This window comes from Geotrypetes seraphini, chromosome 1, assembly GCF_902459505.1.
Source record: "Geotrypetes seraphini chromosome 1, aGeoSer1.1, whole genome shotgun sequence".
In the NCBI taxonomy this organism is placed as follows: domain Eukaryota; kingdom Metazoa; phylum Chordata; class Amphibia; order Gymnophiona; family Dermophiidae; genus Geotrypetes; species Geotrypetes seraphini.
In genome coordinates, this window is record NC_047084.1 from 7219472 (window position 1) to 7239685 (window position 20214).

Sequence of the window (20214 nt, forward strand, 5' to 3'; positions counted from 1 at the left end):
TTTGACTATGGCGGTATAGAAAAATAAAGTTATTATTATTATTATTATATGAAGATAAAATATTACTTAAAGCATATATGCACAGATGAACATTGTCTTTTAATGAATTATAGTAACCACCACTGGAGCTAAGCCACTAAGCTGTCATCTTGTGCAGAGCTTGCTAGCGCCTCACTACTTATCACTACTTTAGTGCTACCAGAAGTAAGCAGTGTACATTAAACATTTAAGAGCTTACAATCTAATTAAAGCAGACAAACAGGACTAGCAGTGAATGCATGAATTAGTGCACACTGTTAGTGCACTATCATGGTAACACTATGGTGGCTTTACACAGCATGTGCTAATTTATAACATAGTAACATAGTAGATGACGGCAGAAAAAGATCCAAATGGTCCATCCAGTCTGCCCAACCTGATTCAATTTAATTTTTTTAATTTTTTCTTCTTAGCTATTTCTGGGCAAGAATCCAGTACTGTGCTTGGGTTCCAACTGCCGAAATCTCCTTTAAAACCTACTCCATCCCATCTAAATCCTCCCAGCCATTGAAGCCCTCTCCAGCCCATCCTCCTCCAAACGGCCATATACAGACACAGACCGTGCAAGTCTGCCCAGTACTGGCCTTAGTTCAATATTTAATATTATTTTCTGATTCTAGATCCTCTGTGTTCATCCCATGCTTCTTTGAACTCCGTCACCGTTTTCCTCTCCACCACCTCTCTCGGGAGCACATTCCAAGCATCCATCATCCTCTCCGTAAAGTAGAATTTCCTAACATTGCTCTTGAATCTACCACCCCTCAACCTCAAATTATGTCCTCTGGTTTTACCATTTTCCTTTCTCTGGAAATGATTTTGTTCTACGTTAATACCCTTCAAGTATTTGAACGTCTGAATCATCTCTCCCCTGTCCCTCCTTTCCTAGGGTATACATATTCAGGGCTTCCAGTCTCTCCTCACACGTCTTCTGGCGCAAGCCTCCTATCGTTTTCATCGCCTTCCTCTGGACCGCTTCAAGTCTTCTTACGTCCTTCGCTAGATAGGGTCTCCAAAACTGAACACAATACTCCAAGTGGGGCCTTACCAATGATCTGTATAGGGGCATCAACACCTTCTTTCTTCTACTGGCTACGCCTCTCTTTATACAGCCCAGCAGCCACTGCCTTGTCACAGTTTTTTCGCCCTAATTCATATAAACTTGGTCACACAATTCTGCGACTAATGTGCAAAACTGCAAGTGCAAATGCAAATTATAGAATAGTTTTTAAGTGGGAACTAATTGGCTTTAACTCCAATAATGACTCTTAAGTGTCATTAATAAGCACCAATTTGCAGTTTTTCATTTAACTGCTATTCTATAAACAGTGCCTAAGATCTGTAGCATTTAACTGCACAAGGGCATTAATATAGGAGGAGCAAGGGTAGGTCAGGTGTGAATCCGACACTTAGGGCTTGATTCTATAAATGGCGCCATAAGTTAGGCAGCAGTAGGAACTGTACCCCTGCCTAATTTAATTGCTTTAATTGGTAGAGTAATTGACCGTGCCATTAAAAACTGATTAAAAACTTGTTTAAAAAAGTAGGCACTGGTAGATACCTACAAAGGTAGGCATCCCAAATCATGTCTAAGGAGGTATCTAAGTGAGCCTAAGGCCAAAGTAGGTGTGGTTAGGGGCGGAGATGACCTTATGTGCTGTAAGATTCAATTCTCAAAAAACTTAGGCGTCTGCAATGTAGGCCAGTAAAACCTTGGCCTATATTGCAGACGCCTAAGTTTTCTGAAAGGCGTCTTTAGATGCAATTTGTTAAATGGTGCCTAAGTATGATTGACGTATGGCCAGCGCTGTTTTTATAGGTGACTGCTGATGTAGGCGTTGTTTATAGATTCTGGCCCTTAGGGCTTGATTCTATAAACAGCACCTTAGGCGCCATTAGGTACCATAATTGAGGCCGTCTATTAACATCTAGTTAAGATCTGAACCTAACCTACATTAAATCAATTAGCTTAAATGGCATGGTAATTGGCTGAACCATTGAAGTTAATTGAATAGTTAATAAAAAAAAGATTACAATTAAAAGTTATGTGCAGAATTCCATGCAGCACCTAGCAACGCCTAAGTGGAGACGCCCTCTGATGCCTAACGCTGCCTACCTGAAAAGCAGGTGTGGTTAGGGGGCGGAGAATAGGTGTGGCTGAGTTAGGCATTGCAAAGCATCCGAGATAGGCACCAGTATATTAGGCAATGTTCTTTAAATGGCACCTAGCGGTTGATTGACAACCATGTTGAGTGGCATCTATAATATAGGTACCTGTATTACTATTTAAAAAGGCTTACCAAATACCTTCAGTCACGTTCCGCACTGGACAGAATGCCAGGAAATCAAAATAGTATACATATTAAGTTTTATTACATATATACAATATTTCTAGCCATAATATTACATATATACAATATTTCTAGCCATAATATTACATATATACAATATATTAATGTATTACTATTTAAAAAGGCTTACCAAATACCTTCAGTCACGTTCCGCACTGGACAGAATGCCAGGAAATCAAAATAGTATACATATTAAGTTTTATTACATATATACAATATTTCTAGCCATAATATTACATATATACAATATTTCTAGCCATAATATTACATATATACAATATATTAATGTATTACTATTTAAAAAGGCTTACCAAATACCTTCAGTCACGTTCCGCACTGGACAGAATGCCAGGAAATCAAAATAGTATACATATTAAGTTTTATTACATATATACAATATTTCTAGCCATAATATTACATATATACAATATTTCTAGCCATAATATTACATATATACAATATTTCTAGCCATAATCATTGATTAAGAACAGAGTTTGAATTAATACGTTACCGGTTATTACATCATTATTCTGTCGAAGGACCACGTTCAGGAGGCTTACTCACAAAATGTCATCACACAGCTTAAATGTCCCTGCTTGTCAGTAGTGGAAATGTCCCTCATTTGTCTTTCTGAGAAGGCAATATTTATATACATCCCCTCCTTGTAACTGAATGCCAGAGGGGGGGAATGTTTACCAATCAGTATGTGTTTGCCTCATGAGCTAATTTCCCATCCTCTTCCTAGTGGAGGATGTTTACCAATTAGTATGTGTTTGCCTCATGAGCTAATTTCCCATCCCCTTCCTAGTGGAGGATGTTTACCAATTAGTATGTGTTTGCCTCATGAGCTAATTTCCCATCCCCTTCCTTGTGGATTGAGTTAACTGAATGCTTGTGGAATGTTATGTGTTAGCCTGCCTGAGGACCTGCTCAATAGGTGCTGAAAAGTCCTTGCTCGTTCTCATCCCTGTAACAGCTATCATGGATCCTAGGCAGTGTCACTCAATATTAATAATTCTTTCATAACATACGTTTCACATACGTGTCACATTCGGTCCTTATTGAGTGATACTGCCATAGGATACCATCGTGGTCCGTGTTGATTTACAGCATAGTCCATAAACCACATAACAATTCCACAAGGACAGAACAAGTACTATTATGGTTAGTATAATTTCCTAGTATTATAACTTTTAACTTTCCCAACTTTAAATCCCAATTTGGAACGGAAAAGTTGTTCTCCCAGAATACATTTGTTCTAAATCCTATATCAGGTGTTCAAACATAAGTTTGATTCTGCCAAAGAAGTGTTGACATATTGTGTAAGCATCCTGCAAAGGGTACTATCATTTTTTTTTGGTATTATTGGCTCATTAGTCACCACACATATTACGCGTGGTGCTATTTCAATAATATAGTCCATTCACACACATCATATATTATTGATTGTAATTTACAAATTCGCCCTTGCAATGTGGAGTCACAAAATGTTAAAATTAAATTTAAGTGCCCAGAAAAATTGTTTCTGAGGTTCCCCTAGTATGAGGGGTAACACTACCTATTTACACATGAGTATCATTACATTGTATTAAACACGGTCCTCCATATCTGCTCATTTCTAGTGTGTTCATTGCTTTTAATCTGTCTCTTGTTGTCACATTTGCAATGATACATCTGGAGTTAGCGCTGCAAGTGAAGTTATCTTGCTTCCGATTCATTGAAGAATGCTTCCATCTCCATGACGTAACGACCCCTTCTTTAATTGTAATACGTCGCCCGGGGGCAGCGCCTCTTACCCCATACCATATTCCAAGGATTCCAAGGCACACGCATATCTGCAAGTTTCAGAAAACATTATTACTCTCTCAAATAACATTTTTCCTGAGGGACATATTCCCATTTTTCCACTCCCGGTTTCATTACAAGGAGTGCCTTATCTTTCCCGATTGCAATCACCTCCGCTGGTTCCGGAGGTCCTTTAGGATTGCTAATCCAGATTTTGGCTATGGACAGTTTCCCAATCGTCAAATTGGGGGTTACATTATCCCTCCACTGCCCATATTTGTCATCTGTAGTTAGTTTTTTAAGGGCCTCTTTCAAAAGTCCATTCATCTTCAATTAATCCCGCTGCCTGGGGATAATAGGGCATGTGATATACCCATTCAATATTATTTTCCTTAGCATATTCTTTTATCTGCCCTCCCATAAAATGTGATCCATTATCAGTTTGTATTTGTAAAGACATACCATAATACTGAATAATCATGTCTAAAGTCCTTAGAGTGCTCCATTGTGATGCAGAAGCACAAGGGAATGCTAATAATAATCTACAGCAGTACACATATATTTACATTTATGACTTTCGGGTAACGGTCCTATGAAACCCATTTGCCAAATCTGGGCTGGCAAATCGCCCCGTGCCCCATTACCTTATGTGGTACTTCCCGTTCTTGATATGTTGACACACCGGACATTTTCCGATCACATGTTTGATCACATCTATGTCAAAGGAATCTCTCATTCCTGAGCCCACCTGTAAGTAGCTTTTTCTCCAAGATGTCCACTTTTCTGATGTGTCCAAATGGCTGTACCTTCCAACCATTCTTCCACCTTAGGAATTTCATTAGTAGTTGTTACAGAAATGGTAGCTGCGGCATCTGCTTGGGAATTAAACAATCGTTCCATTGAATCAACAGGCATATGTGCATCTACATGAAATACTGACACTATTGTCTCCTGTACAATTTTTTCTATGTCTTGCCACAATTCTTTACCCCACAGTTAACCAATTATGGGACTTCCACCCCATTAACCATGTAGCAAGACCATTAGCGACCGACCAGGAGTCAGTAAAAAAATATCTCACTCCCCATTTCACTGGGGATTCATGAGCATATACTGGCTTTATGATTTCCAGCTCTCCGTTAGGAATATTAGCTATTTTTTCGTGCAAAGTAGCTACCCCATGCTCACCTATTTTAGCTCTTTGGGAAATGTACCATTTCCATTTAATAATACTTTGTTCCTGAGCATATCCTACTCTATTTGACTTGGAATCAGACATTATCCATTGCATAATTGGAATTTGTGGTCGCAATAGTACTGTATGACCTAAGGTAATCTGTTCGGTCTCAGCCAACGCCCAATAACATGCTAAAAGTTGTTTTTCGAAGGGAATATATTTTTCACCTGCTTTCGGGAATTTCCTGTTCCAGAATCCTAAGGGTACCCGTTTCCCACTTTGTTTTTGCCATACATATAATTCCACTTCCCCCTCTCTCATGGGCCACAAATCTACAGCTGTCTGTATGGCTTGTTTAGCATTTTCAAAAGCAACCTGCTGTTCTTCTCCCCACATAAACTCATATTTTTTACGAGTTACCTTGTATATTCTTTGGAGTGGGAAAATCTAATATTTTTCGTTTTGCTTTCTCTGTGATTTCCCTAATATCCTCTATTCCACTGAATTCCTAAAAATTTTACCGACGTTGCCGGTCCTTGTATTTTTGTTGGATTTATTTCCCATCCTTTCTTTTTTTCATATGGTCAATTAATAAATCCAACTGCCCTTTCTTAGTTTGTATGTCAATATGTCAAACTCATGTAATTTACTATCTTGCTCTATCTGTACCTCAAGCTGAATTTAGAGTCTGACTTCTTTCCCTTATCCTGCATCTCCAAAATTGAGTCCACAGGTTTTTATTTTGTTTCGGTACGTTCCCCAAACAAACCGGAAACCTTATTTCAGACAATTTGTCTGTGTATCAATCGAACTGCTGAAAAGTCCGCGGCTAGCTTGCTAACAGTGCTGAAGAAAAAAAAAATTCAGGCTACATCAGGCAAACAGTTCCTTAATTACCTCCATTGTTCTTAACAGCATAGATCTACCTTGCAGAAACTCTTTCAAACTTAAATAAACTTTCTTTGTTTCCTGAACAGCAAAACAACTTTCAATTAACTTCAAGTACCTTATATTGGCTGATCGGAACTCTAAATAACATAAGGCTGGTAAAGTTTTATCCATAAACCCTTTGGTTCCTTGCTTACATTATTAATTTCATTACAAATTCCTACATTTAAATCCATAATTTGTTAATATTTAAGCATATTTTAAATATCGATCCCTGTTTTTGCAACATTCGTAGAATTGCAGACAGACCCCATGCTGTCTCTCTCCTTTTTTCTCTTTCCTCCCACTTCCCCCTCCCCTCTGCCTGGGGAAACAAAGTAGAAACTCAAAAAAGCCCGCCGTCAAGCTCACATGATAGCATCGAAGGAGGAAAAAGGTGGGGGTGAAAATCCCTCCCTTTGCAGTTCGCTCTTTCAAACAAAGGAACTTTTACTCCAACATCTTATATTTTGTGGCAGCAAGGCATTTTTTCTAAACTACATCACCTGATTTATCGGGGCATTTTTCTAAAGCTTGTACAAGATCAAGTGGTTCTGCCCTTCCCAGAACCCAGAGCAACTACATCACCTAATTTATCGGGGCAACTACATCACCCAATTTATAGGGGCATTTTTCTAAAGCTTGTACAAGATCAAGTGGTTCTGCCCTTCCCAGAACCCAGAGCAACTACATCACCTGATTTATCGGGGCAACTACATCACCCAATTTATCGGGGCATTTTTCTAAACTTGTACAAGATCAATTGGTTCTGCACTTCCCAGAACCTTTTCCCATGACTCTGCTAATCCATGATTATTGGCTAGTTCTTGTGCTATTAAATTATACGGTGCCTCGGTCCAGCTGGGCACCTCTGTAGGTTCTTTTGAGGATTTCTCTCTCTTCCTGAACATTCCTGTATCACAAGAGCGCTCAGGTTTTCTTTAGAGAAATCCTGCCGACTACGCCAATTAATGTATTACTATTTAAAAAGGCTTACCAAATACCTTCAGTCACTATCCGCACTGGACAGAATGCCAGGAAATCAAAATAGTATACATATTAAGTTTTATTACCTATATACAATATTTCTAGCCATTTTATTACATATATACAATATTTCTAGCCATAATCATTGATTAAGTACAGAGTTTGAATTAATACGTTACCGGTTATTACATCATTATTCTGTCACTTTCCATACGATCAGGAGGCTTACTCACAAAATATCATCACACAGCTTGTCAGTAGTGGAAATGTCCTCTCTGCTTTTCTTTCTAGGGGAAACAGTATTTATCCCCCTATCCTTGTGGATTGAGTTAAGTGAATGCCGGGGTGATGTTTACCAATCAGTATGTGTTCCTAGCCTGCTTCGTGAGCTAATTTCCCATCCCCTTCCTTGTGGAGGATGTTTACTAATTCTAATTTCCCATCCCCTTCCTTGTGGATTGAGTTAACTGAATGCTTGTGGAATGTTATGTGTTAGCCTGCCCGAGGACCTGCTCAATAGGTGCTGAAAAGTCCTTGCTCGTTCTCATAATACTTGTGTTTCCCTGTAACAGCTATCATGGATCCTAGGCAGTGTCATTCAATATTAATAATTCTTTCATAACATCCGTTTCACATACGTGTCACAGTACCACTAGGTGCCATTTATAGAATCAGGCCCTTACATGCTAAGCTTATAGAATATTGTCAGTAGCATAAGAACATAAGAACATAAGAATTTGCCGCTGCTGGGTCAGACCAGTGGTCCATCGCGCTCAGCTGTCCGCTCACGAGGCGGCCCCCCAGGTCAAAGACCAGTGCCCTAATCGAGACTAGCCCTCCGTTCGTTCATTCTGGTTCAGCAGGAACATGTCCATAGTAACATAGTAACATAGTAGATGACAGCAGATAAAGACCCGAATAGTCCATCCAGTCTGCCCAACCTGATTCAATTTAAATTTTTTAATTTTTTCTTCTTAGCTATTTCTGGGCAAGAATCCAAAGCTTTACCCTGTACTGTGCTTGGGTTCCAACTGCCAAAATCTCTGTTAAGACTTACTCCAGCCCATCTACACCCTCCCAGCCATTGAAGCCCTCCCCAGCCCATCCTCCACCAAACGGCCATATACAGACACAGACCATGCAAGTCTGCCCAGTACTGGCCATAGTTCAATATTTAATATTATTTTCTGATTCTAAATCCTCTGTGTTCATCCCACGCTTCTTTGAACTCAGTCACAGTTTTACTCTCCACCACCTCTCTCGGGAGCGCATTCCAGGCATCCACTACCCTCTCCGTAAAGTAGAATTTCCTAACATTGCCCCTGAATCTACCACCCCTCAACCTCAAATTATGTCCTCTGGTTTTACCATTTTCCTTTCTCTGGAAAAGATTTTGTTCTACGTTAATACCCTTCAAGTATTTGAACGTCTGAATCATATCTCCCCTGTCTCTCCTTTCCTCTAGGTATACATATTCAGGGCTTCCAGTCTCTCCTCATACATCTTCTGGTGCAAGCCTTCTATCATTTTCGTCGCCCTCCTCTGGACCGCCTCAAGTCTTCTTACGTCCTTCGCCAGATACGGTCTTCAAAACTGAACACAATACTCCAAGTGACCTGTACAGGGGCATTAACACCTTCTTTCTTCTACTGACTACGCCTCTTTTTATACAGCCCAGCATCCTTCTGGCAGCAGCCACTGCCTTGTCACACTGTTTTCTCGCCTTTAGATCTTCGGACACTATCACCCCGAAGATCTAAAGGTGAAAAAACAGCGTGGAGGATGTTTTCCCCTATAACAGATTCCGGAAGAGCATTCCTGTTCTCTACCACTCTCTGGGTGAAGAAGAACTTCCTTACGTTTTTATGGAATCTATCCCCTTTTAATTTTAGAGAGTTACCTCTCGTTCTCTCTACCTTGGAGAGAATGAACAACCTGTCTTTATCTACTAAGTCTATTCCCTTCAGTATCTTGAATGTTTTGATCATGTCCCCTCTCAGTCTCCTCTTTTCAAGCGAGAATAGGCCCAGCTTATCTAATCTCTCACTGTACGGCAATTCCTCTAACCCCTTAACCATTTTAGTTGCTCTTCTCTGGACCCTTTCGAGTAGTACCGTGTCCTTCTTCATGTACGGCGACCAGTGCTGGATGCAGTATTCCAGATGAGGGTGTACCATGGCCCGGTACACCGGCATGATAACCTTCTCCGATCTATTCGTGATCCCCTTCTTAATCATTCCTAGCATTCCGTTTGCCCTTTTTGCCGCTGCCGTGCATTGTGTGGACAGCTTCATCGACTTGTCTACCAGTACTCCCAAGCCTCTTTCTTGGGGGGTCTCTCCAAGTACCGCCCCAGACATCTTGTATTTGTGTAGGGGATTTTTGATACCGTCATGCATTACCTTACACTTATCCACGATGAACCTCATTTGCCATGCCGCTGCTCATTTCTCGAGCATGGTTATGTCGCATTGCAGATCTTCACAATCCCCTTGCATCTTCACTACTCTGAATAACTGACACTATTTACTCATGTGATATGACACAAATGCTTGTGTCTAAATACTGATTTATATTAGAATTTATAAAGTCTTCAGTGCCTGACAGATTAGGTTCTTACCTCGATAATCTGGGTTCTGTTAAAAAACACAGGAGTCCACACTTTAGCTGTTGATTCCCACTGCCAAGTTCTGTCTTTATTTGATTTGTACTCTTTATGGAAACCAGAAAAAAGTTGTAGATCCTATATGCTAGCAGTAAAAAGAAGAAACAGGCCTGAAATCTCCACTAATGCTGACCTCAGATGAATGAGTTACCCTTTTATGCCTTCCCAGACCTTGTGTTGAAGCCCTGGTGAGTTCAGCCTTTTGGTCTTTGTACTTCTTTGCATCTGGGCTGAATGCCTAATAGCTTCATTAGAATGAATTGAAATGTGTTGTGTGCTAGTATCTATACAAGGCTTTGTGCATGGCTAGCTCATATGCAAAACTTGTTTATGCATTGCACACTCACAGATTGTGTGTTAAAGCTGAGCTTATTGGTACGCAAAGCCTAGTTCACTTTTATACATCGGTCTCTCTGCATGCATGAAGAGCTTACTGAAACCTAGGCTTTATTAAGCTAGGTTTACACACATTTCAGTTGCAATCTATCTGGCTTATTTGTAACTAAAAATTAGTCTAAAGATAGCTGACTATAATTCTTTGAATATTAGTCTTAAGGGATCTACAACTTCATTAGACAATTTTAAGCAACCGGTTAATATATGACCTATATGATGGTAAGATTCAGCATTTTCATTTTCAATTCCAATAAAAATAAAACCTTGGTTCCATTATACCATCACAGACTTTATGCACTCAGAATGAAAATCAAGAACCACAGGCTTGTCACCAGGGGGTACAAGTATAACCAATCCTGTCACCACCAACTTAGCCTGCCAGGAATGCTAAGAGAATGATGAACATGATTTACAAAAGCAAAGACCAGCCCTGAATTTTAGGCCAGGAAGCCTAGGCTGCTGAAACATATCTGGAGGTTTGCCCAATAGACGCAGGAGTGCAGTGGGCATAATTTCCAACAATCTCATCTGTGTGAGGAAATAAGAGAGGAAATAACATGTTATTTATAAAGGGTAGAGAGAAGTGAGCTGTGAAGGTGAAGTTATGATTGGGTAGGAGAAGAATATCTAGGCACAGTGTGAAAAGGGGAAAAGACATTTTTGTACTAACAAATAGCAGCAAGGTAGCAAAGATACAAAAGAAGTAAGGGAATGATTCTAAGGTAAATACTTCATAATGAAAAGTGAAATAAAAATAATGCAAAGACAACAAAAGAAATAAAAAAAGAAAATGCCATAAAAATGCAAAAATTAAGAGTGTCTTGGGAAAGAAGAGAAACTTAGAATTTTCTCATTAAGGGGTCCTTTTAACGCATCTATTAAATTCTATGGACGTGTTAGCATTTAGCGCGCGCTAAATTGGCTAACACGCCTTAGTAAAATCAGTGTTTTGAACACCGCCGAAATAACTGCTCACAACATCTTACAACATTAGTATTCAGGTACAATAATGAGGTGATTCTATAAGTAGCTGCATAGAACATCCCCTACATTACTGTCTTTTTTCTTTTTTGTGTGTATTAACTTGGGCATTTTCAGCAGCGATAAACAGTTAAATGCTGCTGAAAATGACCAGTTAGCTGCCAAGACAAGCTTCAAGTTTCAAGTTTATTAAAAGTTTGATATAAACGCAGTGTCAAATATTTTCAATGCGTATAACAATAAAAAAAAAATTATTGGGGTGGGGACAAAGTAAAACAATTTATACAACTAAACATACAATCTATGTACACAATTAATTAGCGAAACATAAGGGAAGAGGGGTGAACTACAATTTTTTAAAGAAAGTAGAAGAACATTTAAGGAAAATATCAGGAGGGTAATTGAAAATGTTTTACAAATAAGGCTAGGCCTAAAAGTGAAAGGGGGAAGTTGTGACCTATATATAGATCTGGTTAAATTTAAGTATTTGAGCCCGAGATTGTTGATAAAAGAATTAACCTGGCTGTGAATCAAACGCATATTTAAATAGGTAGCTTTTTAATGTGCTTTTAAATTTTTCTAGAGAGGTTTCACCGTGCAGATAAATTGATAACTTGTTCCAAAGCTGGGGTGCAATGATTGAAAAAATTGTAGCTCTTCTGGTGCCTATTATTTTCAAAGAAGGGATGCTTAGCAAATGCTGTTCTGTTGATCTTAAAGACCTGGTTGAAGAGTATGATATCAAATAACGATGTAGAAATATTGGTGTGTTAGATTTTGAAGGTTATTAATGCAATTTTATAGATTATTCTGTGTGAAATTGGTAGCCAGTGTGCTTTTCGAAGAAGAGTGACATGATCATATTTTTTGGAGTTTGTAATAATTTTTATTGCTGTATTTTGTACATGAGTTAATAGGTCAGTGGCTGTTCCCAGCCAGTTAACTTGTGATGAATATCTGCCAGTGTGCATATGGGTGCCTATAGTGTGTCTGGATATAACTGGATATAGTCACGTTTATGCAGTTATGCCAAACAATTAATGCCAGTCATAGAGGCTGGGTCGGGATGCAGTGGAACAAAACTCAAGGGGGGACTTCTTCTTGATAAAGCCTTTGGCGAAACATGTCGGAGAATACAGGTCCCTACCCAACATTTAAGTTTGACCAACAGCGACTCATGCAATCAGCCAAGCAAGAAAAGCTAAGTACAAAATATAAAGTTGCTTAAGCATTGGAGTTTTTTAGAATCATTTATTTATTGCACTCAGAGAAGCACTTTGGAAGCACTTATTAGCACAATTATTAAATACAAGTTTTTTTAAAGAAAATAAGTCTGATGAGGATCAACTTGCCTTGAAATGCCTCAACCAGGAATAAATTGGTTGGTGGTCAGCATATTCTGAAGACTTAAAACAAAAATTGGAGTATTTAATGAACATTTAAGAATATTACACAAGCTGATGTACTTTATCAATGGTAAGTCATAGATACATGCAGCAGCTCAAACTTTATATATATATATATATATTCATAAAATTTTATTTTTAAGCAGACTCGTCAGACATGCCACCACCAGCCATATTTGATTTGGAACGGCTGTGTATATTACTACTGGCATATATTCATCATCCATACTGCTTTTGTTCTTATTTAATTTAAATATTTTAATGACTTTATAAATATTTTAATCTTTTTGTTTTAATTTAATTCTCCTCTAAAATACTACCATCTTGGTTAGTGTCAATAATTGATATAAATTCATATATAAGAAGCCCAAATCTCTTAGCTTAATGCCATATCTTTAATTTGTGCTTCAATGCATATTTCTTCTCAGTGCCGGGAAGGGCCATGTTTCGCCACTAGGCTTTTTCAAGATCAACCCCCTCTTCGTAATCACTGCGTACCAACCCAACTAAAACATTGAAGTCGCTCCTAAATAATAAATTGTCCCCCAAGGACTAAATTCAGTAAATGGAACCAAAATTTGGGTGCCAAAAAATGTGCACTGAGGGCCAGATTCTCTAAAGGGTGCCTAAAGTTAGGCGCCTTTTATGTGCCTACGTTAATTGGCAAAATCTCCTTAATAGCTTCAATAATTGAAAAAAAAAAAAAATTTTAATTGGGCAATAGGTGCTTATCACATGGCAATTAGCGATTCCTAATGCCTAAGTGGGTGACTTAGTGCTACTAAGCACGATTCTCCAAAAACTTTGGCACCTGAAATGTAGGCCTTTAAAACCCTGGCCTACATTTCCTGTGCCAAAGTTTTTACATAGGCACCGCTAGGCACAATTCTATAAATGGTGCCTAAGCATGATTGACATGTGGCTGGTGCCATTTTTCTAGGCACCGGTCAATTAGGCATTGTTTACAGAATCCGGGCTTGAGTGCTATTCTATAAATGATGCTTCAAGTTGGGTCCAAAGTAAAACAGGGGAAACAAAACCACAAACTCAAAAATAAGAGCGGAATTGTCCCGATCAGAATGGTGAGCACCAAAAAAGTGTCCTTCAACTCATCTGGTAAATGCAAATGCCTTTATTCATACATAGTCTCATATATGCATCCAATGACTCAACGACCCGACATGCACATGTTTCGGCCTAACCGGCCTGCCTCAGGAGTCTTAGGAGTCTTCAACGGGTGTATTAGAAAACTGTATAGTGTATAGAGATGTGCACCCTCTAAACGCAGCTACTAAAATTCAAAGACGTAACACAATGATGCTAAAATATTTGCACACACATCTTTATAGAATAGTGCTTCGCAAGATGCATGCATAAATCCAAGTTGTTGCTAGCCAATAATTGATTGTTAGAAACCAATTAGTGATGATATTTGGTTCTTTACTCAATTAAATTGTACATGCAAATTGGGCACATACCCAGATTTACGCATGTAATTTTGAGTGCTATATGGAGAATCCAGAGGTAAGTGTGTAATAGAAGCCATGAGAGAAGAAGTGAATTAATCAGGGACTGTGAGTGGTGGAGTTGGGATTTGAACTATAATTTTCTTCATTCTCAACTCATAGTTTTACCCAGGTGCTGGTGAATTTGTTCTAATTAATAATGACCTACTTTTGCCTTTTTTCCCCCAAACATTTTATTTCTGTTTCTCTATTTAAATTGGTGTGCTAATTATAAGTAAGCACTTAGTTAAGTCAGGTATGTGAATTATGATAAGAACTAACAAAGACTGATATGATAAACTAATTTTAGTCTATGCTGGCATATCATGCTTAATCAGCTACAATCTGGCAGCTAGGTTGTGCATCTCTTGTTTTTTTTTAAATTTAAATCAAGTAATAAGATGCTTGGGGTATAACCATCGATATGAGATATGTGTAGTGTATATTTTTATTTTTATGTCCATTTTCTTTCACTTTAATTGTTAGTTTATATATAACTTCAATATCATGAACAGTGTAAGTAATAAACAGGTTATTTTAATTCAGAGCACTCAGTATTTAGTCCTCATTTGCAATATGATATTAAGTACTGTAAAAGGCATCTTGCCAGTACTTAAGCTTGATCATCTCAGTACTGTGTGATTGTTTAATAATTGTACAACTAGCATAAGGGCACTACAGATGTTCAACATCTTCCCTCCTTCATTTTTTCACTTCTTACATTCTCTCCTTAAACAGCAGGCCCAGAAAACATTATATTCTTTTGCTGGTCCATGGATAGAGAGGAGGTCTTTTCTGAGATGGAATTTCTTGGCACTGATTTTATTTTTTTAATTTTCATATTTATTACTTTTCAAGTACAAGTACAGTTAATTAAATCAAACTTCAAAACAGAAAAGAGAAGCAGCAAGGAACAAAATATAAAGCAATCATCCACTGATACAAAGAAAACATAGTACTTGCTCCTTGTCAGAACAATATATAAAAGGGAATATGACAATTAGAAGAATTATAGAGAAACAAAATAGAAAAAATGGCATACACAGACTCAAACATATAGGACTAAATTCCAGAAATGCATGGAAAAATCAACATGATACTGTCCCACAGATACAATGTAAATAGGCAAAAAAGATCAAATTTTATGAACAAGGAAAAAAAGACCTGAAAAGCCCAAGTGCTAAATACTTTTAAAACACTTTAAACAGGGCTGAGGGTATTATTATTGGTTAAAAACCTCGTTACACAAATGTGCGATTTCACATACAATTCACTTAGTTATTCATTTTTCAGTACTTAAATATTTCAAAATTCCATTTCCAAAATCAAAGCAGTAACATAAAAATTCCTGAGCATGTAACTTATGAGTATGTTTACTGAAGCTGACAGTGTAGGCCGACACGGTATATTCTCTGCCCATAGGAATTGATTGGGCATCGGAGCATTTGCCGTGCAACACTCAGCTGCATGGGTTTGTTAAAGGGCGGGTTAATTCCCATACGGCTTCTGCAGGGGATGTGCTTAAACAATCTTCCAAAGTGTGCTGCAGATATATAATATATTTAATTCTTTATATTAAGTATATTCACAGTACATTTACTGCTGCTCAATCGGCACCAACTGAAAAAAAAAACATGCTAAGAGTGATTCTATAAACAGTGCTCAAAGTTAGGCACTGTTTATAGAATAAAAAATCCTCATGCATAAATTAGTCTTGGATCCCCCTTATTCTAGAATGATAGCATGCATAAATTACAGGAACACCCCTGATCTGCCAGGTATTTGTGGCCTAGATTGGTGACTGTGAAAACAGGATAAGAACATAAGAATAGCCTTAGTGGGTAAGACCAATGGTCCAGTAGCCTGTTCTCACGGTGACCAAATCAGGTCATTAGTACCTGGCCAAAACCCAAGGAGTAGCAACATTCCATGCTACCGATCCAGGGCAAGCAGAGGTACCCCATGTCTTTCTTAATAATAGATACTGGGCTAGATGGACCATTGGTCTGACCTAGTATGGTTATGCTTGTGTTATGTTTTTATGACCCTCCCATGGCCATCCCCACCCGTTTTGGGGGGCCACATGTAAAATGTACTTAACTTTTTATTCCAAATAGCACTGTTAATTGGTAGAGTCCAATTATTGGCACTAATTGACTCATAATTCAATTAAATTGTGTGTGCAAACTGGGCGCCCTGAATGATGAGGTAGCTATAATAGCCATCTCAGAGACCTGATGGAAGGAGGACAATCAGAATGTTTATTTTGTTTGATTCAATTCCTTCTTTAACATATAGCACAACCACCTTCAATTTGATCTACTCTCTCATTGCAATATAATTTGTACCCAGGTAACACAGTGAACCATTGATTGTCCTCCTTCCACCAGGACTCTGAGATGTCTATTATATCTACCTCATCATTCAGTGCTATATATTCTATCTCCCATTTTATCCCTCAGCTATCTAGCAGTCCAACTGATTCCTTCCCCGGCTTCCTGCTTTTAATATACCTAAAAACATTTTTACTTTTGAGTTTTTGCTTCCAGCACAATCTTTATATCAAGGTCTATCTTTGCCTTCCTCATTAGTGCCTTGCATTTGACTTGTCATTCCTTGTGCTATTTACAATTTTTTTTCAATCAGATCCTTCTTCCACTTTCTGAAGGATTCTCTTTTAGTTCTAATAGCTTCCTTCACCTCACTCGTTAACCACACTGACTGCCGTTTGGTCTTCCTTCCTCCTTTTTTAATATACAGAATATATATGTTGTCTGGGCTTCTAGGATGATATTTTTGAATAACATCCATAAGAACATAAGAACATAAGCAATGCCTATGCTGGGTCAGACCTGAGGTCCATCATGCCCAGCAGTCCGCTCACGCGGCGGCCCAACAGGTCCAGGACCTGTGCAGAAATCCTCTATTTATACCCTTCTATCCTCTTTTCCAGCAGGAAACTGTCCAATCCTTTCTTAAATCCCAGTACCGTACTCTGCCCTATTACATTCTCTGGAAGCGCATTCCAGGTGTCCACCACACGTTGGGTAAAGAAGAACTTCCTAGCATTTGTTTTGAATCTGTCCCCTTTCAACTTTTCCAGATGCCCTCTTGTTCTTTTATTTTTTGAAAGTGTGAAGAATCTGTCCCTCTCTACTCTCTCTATGCCCTTCATGATCTTATAAGTCTCTATCATATCCCCTCTAAGTCTCCTCTTCTCCAGGGAAAAGAGACCCAGTTTCTCCAATCTCTCAGCATATGGAAGGTTTTCCATCCCTTTTATCAGACGTGTCGCTCTCCTCTGAACCCTCTCGAGTATCGCCATATCCTTCTTAAGGTACGGCGACCAATATTGGACGCAGTATTCCAGATGCGGGCGCACCATCGCCCGATACAACGGCAGGATAACTTATTTCGTCCTGGTTGTGATACCCTTCTTGATTATACCTAGCATTCTATTTGCTTTCTTAGCGGCCGCTGCGTACTGTGCCGTCGGCTTCATTGTCATGTCCACCATTACCCCTAAGTCCCTTTCCTGGGTACTCTCATTCAATAACATCCCTCCCATCGTATAGTTGTACCTCAGGTTTCTGCTTCCCACATGCAGTACTTTACATTTCTCAACGTTGAACTACATCTGCCATCTCGTCGCCTATTCCCCTAGTTTATTCAGGTCTCTTTGCAATTCTTCGCAGTCCTCTTTAGTCCGAGCTCCACTGAATAGTTTGGTGTCGTCTGCAAATTTTATTATCTCACACGTCGTCCCTATTTCTAGATCATTTATGAATATATTAAATAGTAGTGGCCCGAGCACCGAGCCCTGCGGAACACCACTTGTGACCCTCTTCCAGTCCGAGTAGTGGCCCTTCACCCCTACTCTCTGTTTCCTACCCGCCAACCAGTTTTTGATCCATCTATGCACATCTCCGTCCACCCCATGGTTCTTCAGTTTCCGGAGTAGACACTCGTGAGGCACCTTGTCAAAGGCTTTTTGGAAATCTAGGTATACGATGTCTATGGGGTCTCCTTTGTCCGTCCGTTTGTTGATTCCTTCGAAGAAGTACAATAAGTTAGTTAAGCATGATCTCCCCCTGCAGAAACCATGTTGGCTTGGTATCAGAAGTTCGTTTCTTTCCAAATGTTCATCGATGTTTTCTTTTATCAGCGCTTCTGCCATTTTCCCCGGAACCAAGGTCAGACTCACCGGTCTGTAGTTTCCCGGGTCACCTCTTGATCCCTTTTTGAAGATGGGCGTGACGTTGGCTATCTTCTAATCCTCTGGTATCACACCTGTTTTCAGGGATAGGTTGCAAACTTGCTGCAGTAGTTCTGCTATCTCCTCCTTTAATTCCTTCAGAACCCTTGGATGGATTCCGTCTGGACCCGGGGATTTGTCAGTTTTTAGTTTTTCTATCTGCCTGTGCACATCTTCAAGGCTCACTTCCATGGATGTTAATTTTTCTGCTTGATTTCCATTGAAGAATTGCTCAAGTTCCGGTAAGTTGGTTGTGTCTTCGTTCGTAAATACAGACGAAAAGAACATGTTAAGTCTTTCTGCGACTTCTTTCTCCTCCTTCACTACCCCCTTCCTGTCTCCATCATCCAGCGGTCCCACCTCCTCCCTAGCTGGCTGTTTCCTTTTAACATATCTGAAGAATGGTTTGAAATTTCGTGCCTCCCTGGCTAGCCTCTCTTCATACTCTCTTTTGGCTTTTCGAACCACTCGGTGACATTCTTTTTGATACTTCCTGTGCTCCTTCCAGTTCCCCTCAGTTTTGTCCTTTTTCCATTTCCTGAATGAATTTTTCTTATTACCTATCGCTTCCTTCACTATTTTAGTCAGCCATACCGGGTCTTTTGTTCGACTCTTTTTGCTCCCCTTTCTGAATCTGGGTATGTACAAGTTTTGCGCCTCGCTCACCGTGTCCCTGAAAAAAAGCCAGGCATGTTCTACCGTTTGCCATTTCTTGGAAGTGTTCCTAAGTTTCTTCCTTACCATTTCCCTCATTGCTTCATAGTTTCCTTTCTTGAAGTTGAAAGTTGTTGCTATGGTTCTCTTTCCTTTCAGTATTCCTACTTCAACTTTGAACTTGATCATATTATGATCGCTGTTTCCCAACGGTCCCACTACTTCCATTTCCTTTGCAGGGCCCATTAACCCATTTAGGATTAGATCCAGAGTGGAATTTCCTCTCGTCGGTTCTCTAACAAGCTGCTCCATGAAGCAATCTTGTGTAGCCTCCAGAAATTCTGTCTCTCTAGCGCATCTGGAGTTTCCAAGTTTCCAGTCTATCCCGGGGTAGTTGAAGTCTCCCATAATAACTGTGTAACCACTTTTGCATTCTCGCTTCATCTCGGTTTCCATTTCTCTGTCGATATCTCCGGTTTGCCCGGGTGGACGATAGTATAGGCCCATCTTTATTTCATGTCCTTTCCTATCCGGTATTTTAACCCACAGCGATTCCAGCTTGTTGGTCATCTCCACTGTGTCCATTCTTGTCGATTGTATGCTTTCTTTTATGTACATCCACGCCTGATGTATATTTTTGACCTTGACAGCTGCTCCTCTAAATTTCTTTTTAACCATTCTCCTCATGTTATCATAATCTCCTTTTCTTAAGTTAAATGCTGTTGTTTTGGATTTCCTGTATGAACTTATTCCAGGATTATATCAAATGTGATCATGTTATGATCACTGTTATCACGCGGCCCCAGCACCATTACCTTCTGCACCAATTCATGCAATCCACTAAGAACTAGATCTAAAATTGTTTCACCTCTGGTTGGTTTCTGAAACTGCTGCTCCATAAAGTAGTTCTTGATTTCATCAAGGAATTTTATCTCCCTAGCATGCCCTGATGTTACATTTACCAAATCAATATTGGGGTAGTTGAAATCAAAATTAAAAATTCTACTCTCTTCCAAAGAAGTAGATAAATCTGCTGCACAATATTCAAAAAGTGGAGATAAAGACCTCAGTAAGAAAAGGCTACATGAT